At 36.8% G+C, this 4,978-nt stretch overlaps 1 protein-coding gene across 5 annotated transcripts in view; it reads left to right on the forward strand.

Annotated features, from left to right (window-relative positions):
* Positions 1-4,978, forward strand: part of LOC106875510 (uncharacterized) — a 337,304-nt gene that overhangs the window by 306,423 nt on the left and 25,903 nt on the right. For all 5 annotated transcript variants that reach the window (XM_052966003.1, XM_052966005.1, XM_052966004.1 and 2 more), the window contains one exon: positions 1,979-2,043. The gene's annotated coding sequence lies outside the window, so the exon portion shown is untranslated. The remainder of the gene's footprint in view (positions 1-1,978; positions 2,044-4,978) is intronic.

Below are 4,978 nucleotides of genomic sequence, written 5' to 3' on the forward strand. Positions count from 1 at the left end.
GGGTTGGTGTAACTGAGTTAAACCCTCTCCCGAAATTGCTGGTATTGCGCCAAAATTTGAAACCAACATACTTTGTGGTATTTATTCTGTTTTTTACTTTGTGTGTTCTGAGTTCAACCCCATTGCTGACTTGGTTTAATCTACCTTCTTGGATAACACCACAACCTGGCACCTCAAGTGCCTTTAGTGGAATTCACTCCACTAAAAACACCCAGGCAAGATCTTTAGCTTGAGGAAATCTTCCTCTCCCCACCCTTACTGGTTTTCGAGTTTCTGTAAAGAATTATGGGCATTGCCTTTCCCTTCTGACTAAAGATAAAAGATTAGAGAAAATATATACACGAACGAACATTCAGACATTTACACACAAATATTCAAAAGTATACAAAGAGACACATCTTTACACCGACACACAAACCCACGCATTTTTGGCATCATAAGGTTTTAAAGGGTTTCCACCGGGTAAATTTAGCACACGGAAATCATGCGGTATATCGCCTGTACAACGTTTGTGTCATCATGGGTTAAGGTGCCTTGCTCTCCAACAGAAATATTTTGTGACAATAAATCTCCTTTACACCAATGTCAAATTTGCATTTTTTATCTTACGAGAAGCCAACAACTAAACAAAGTGCAGGCGTCGATATTATCATCTAAACCCTTAATGGTGGAGATTCATTACGGCTGTAGTCGGTTGGGAAGCTGGTGAAAGAAAAATCGTGTCTATTTACAAATAGGTAAACTCGAACACAGTTAGATATCATATAAGCTGAAACAACGTTCACATTAGCTGGTGCAGGGTACGAAACTTTGACTTTACGGAAGGATGTCGAATGCCTTATTGATCTGAGTTTGATGCGCTGCCTTGCAAATTATGTTCATCGGTATATTAAAGAAATGGCGCATTGTCAAACATTTTTGATCGCCTGCTTTACGATGCTATTGAAGGATGCCTATGCATTATTAAAGAAGATGAATGGAGAAACGCCAATACATACATATACATACATACGTATATACATGTGTGTGTGTGTGCCTGTGTGTTGTGTGTATGCGTGTAGAACCCTTTTCTATTTTCTATTCATCTTTATAACACCGTCTTTTCTTTGAATTTCTATTCTATGGCTGTTTCCCGTTGTACAAATTTAAGCATAAACAACATATCTGTTGATGATATAACAGTTTGTGCATACCTAATCTTTTGAGAAACTATGCTTGTTGAACAAACGGTTTTTCCAATTCTCGCCGCTTTCAACAACTTAAAATAGCTCCACGATTGTTTTCACTCCGGTGTGTGTGTATAATATACATATACATATAAACAGTATATACAAATATATATATATATATATATATATATAATGTGTGTGTGTGTGTGTCTATACTTTCATTTATTTTTTACTCTCCGCATTGTTTTTATCTACATTCACTGTTCGTTGCTCAAATACCACATAACAAATATTGTTTGTAGGAGATTTTTATTTTCAGCCTTTTATTGTCAGTTCATGGTTTGCAGCTATTTTGTTGTGCTACGGTTCTTGAAATTATTTCATTCAGTTGGAAATAGATAGCACGATGTGCTCATAGAAATGACGACACCTTTCAAACCCACACAATATTGCGCTATTGTTTGAATCTCTTTTCGCCAGCGATTGCACAATCCCAAAAAAGGAAAACAAACAAACTTCCTTTACAATATCCTGTATGCATCGTATAATCTTTTACTTGTTGTTGTTTTTTTTTTCTTTTTAAAGTTTATTTCCTAAAAAAAAAAACTGGGAAGGTTTAATATTTGCATATTGTCTTCTCATCCCTCTTATACATTAATGTACAATTGGCTAATCTTTCTTGGGCTCGTAAATAAATCATTCTCTTTGTGTAAGTATTAAGTTACATACACAATTTATCTTAATGAGCTTACCACCGTGAATACTGAAGTATATTGTATTTGAATGATGTTTCACTCTTCCTATTACAGGTTACATCGCTGAAATGCTTTAATCGTCGGTTCATATCATTAACAAAGCCTTCCACTGCACTACAGTAAGTTTTCTTACAACACTGCTAATTATTTAATTATTTAATTGTGATAACTAAACATGTGTAGGGAGCATAAAATTGCATATTTTCATTTTTCTGCAACATATTAACAGAGGCTTTCTTGTCCTTTATAATGGATCAAAAATTCTCTACGTTCCTTCCATTGTATACCGATATATTTAGAATCATCTGCATAAAGTGTATATAAAGTGTATATAAATATATATATATATATATATATATATATATATATACACTCACACACACACACACATATATATATATATATTAATATACATAAATTGTATATGAATTATTGTAAATGAAAGTGCATGTGTATGTTTGTGATGTGTGTACTTACTACTATATGCTTTATCATTGTACTCTTTGGCGGCGTGCTGGCAGAAACTTTAGCGCGCCGGACGAAATGTTTAGCGGTATTTCGTCTGCCGTTACGCTCTGAGTTCAAATTCCGCCGAGGTCGACTTTGCCTTTCATCTTTTCCGGGTCGATAAATTAAGTACCAGTTACGTACTGGGGTCGATGTAATCGACTGGCCCCTCTCCAAAAATTTCGAACCTTGTGCCTATTGCACTCTGTCTATTGTATATGTTTGGGCCACTGTTAATACGCTTTTCAACAAAATTTCTAATGTCTCAAAAGTTATCCTGGTTATTATAGTATACGTGGTTATGTAAACCTGTGCGTGCGTGCATGCGTGTGTGTATAGAGGTGTGTTTGTGTGCGTACATATACAGTAGTCGTTTCGACTATCGCGGGTGTTATGTTCCAACATTCCCCCCACCCCATGATAGGAAATTAAGTACCAGTTGCGTACTGGGGTCGTTCTAATCGACTGGCCCCCTCCCCCAAAATTTCGGGCTTTGTTCCTTGAGTAGAAAATATTATTATTGCTGTTGTAGAATCGATAGCACGCTGAGCGAAATGCTTAGCGGTATTTCGCCTGTATGCTTCGTTCTGAGTTCAAATTCCGCCGAGGTTGACCTTTTGGGTCGATGAAATAAATATCAATTATACACTGGGATCGATGTAGTCGACTTATCTCCTCTCTCGAAATTTCGGGCCTTGTGCCTATAATAAAAAGAAAGATTATAATTGCTGTTGTTAATACAACACTTTCGTTGTTGTTACTACTCCTGTTATTTCAACTTTGTTGTTATGATATTTTTTGTTATTATAACACTGTTGTTGTTCCTATTAATAACAACAGTGTTGTTATTACAGTGTTGTTATTACTTCTGTTATTACAACAGTAGCAGCATCGCTGTTGTTACAATTATCACTGGGGTTCCGTCGGTTACGACGACGAGTGTTCCATTCGATGCGATCAATGGAACAGCCTGGTCGTGAAATTAACGTGTAAGTAGCAGAGCTCTCCACAAACCCTCAGGGAGGTTCAGCAGAACACAGAATTTGACAAGGATGACCCTTTGAAATACAGGTACTACTCATTTTTGAGAGCTGAGTGGACTGGAACAACGTGGAATAAAGTGTCTTGCTCAAGGACAAAACGCGTCTCCACGAATCGAACTCACGACTTTACGTTTGTGAGCCGAATACGCTAACCACTAAGCCATACGCCTTCACACAAGTGTCATTTCATCGCTAATACTATAACGCTATTGTTGTTGCTGTTATCAATATTATCGTTGTGGAGGCGCAATGGCCCAGTGGTTAGGGCAGCGGACTCGCGGTCATAGGATCGCGGTTTCGATTCCCAGATCGGGCGTTGTGAGTGTTTATTGAGCGAAAACACCTAAAGCTCCACGAGGCTCCGGCAGGGGATGGTGGCGAACCCTGCTGTACTCTTCCACCACAACTTTCTCTCCCTCTTACTTCCTATTTCTGTTGTACCTGTATTTCAAAGGGACCAGCCTTGTCACACTTTGTGTCACGCTGAATCTACCCCGAGAACTACGTTAAGGGTACACGTGTCTGTGGAGTGCTCAGCCACTTGCACGTTAATTTCACGAGCAGGCTGTTCCGTTGATCGGATCAACTGGAACCCTCGTCGTCATAACCGACGGAGTGCCAACAAAAAACAATATTATCGTTATACATTTAATGTTCACAACCTTAAATTCCTTGTCAATGCAAAAGATGGTGCGATTTCGAATTCCAACAAAAGTCCACACATTTACAACTGATCTTAACGCTTTCTAATAAATTCGTTGATATGACATTAATGAGACTTGCGATAATATCAACAACGATGGTGTCGAAGACGACGGCAGCAACAGCCGCCAAGATATTGTGGACTTGAAGAATACTTATCGAGACATTTTCGTTGGAATAAATAGTCTCTTATGACAACAATATCAAAACAAATATCTAAATATATATTTTGATATTTCTGTGGGTGTTTTCAAACGGAAAGAGTCTCTTCACATCAAGTCAGCCAAACTTTGACATCTTGAACAAGATCAGATCAGCTGATGTTCTCTTTCCCACCCAACTCCCTCTCTCTCCCTCTCTCTCTCTCCCTTTCACTTTCTCTCTCTCTCTCTCTCTCTCTCTCTATCTTGCTCTTTCACTCTCTATCCTTCTCTCTCCTACTTCATCGTTACCATGCCTACGATCCATCCAATGAATCAAGCGACTCAAAAGAATAATACAAACAAAAATAGCGTCAGTTGAAAATATTTTACAAGACAGAAATCTGCAAAAAGAAAATAAAAAAAACAAAGAAAATCAAAGTTGTATTTCATAGTTCAACTTCCTTGCATACAAACCTTTATTTGCTTATTATTATTATTATTATTATTATTATTATTATTATTATTATTATTATTATTAATATTATTATTATTATTATTATCATCATTATGATCATTATTATTATTATTTTTTATTATTGTATTTGAAATTATTTGTTGCTGATTTATGGCATCATTTCATTTTTCTCATATATATATAT

Source organism: Octopus bimaculoides, chromosome 3 (assembly GCF_001194135.2).
Source record: "Octopus bimaculoides isolate UCB-OBI-ISO-001 chromosome 3, ASM119413v2, whole genome shotgun sequence".
NCBI lineage: Eukaryota > Metazoa > Mollusca > Cephalopoda > Octopoda > Octopodidae > Octopus > Octopus bimaculoides.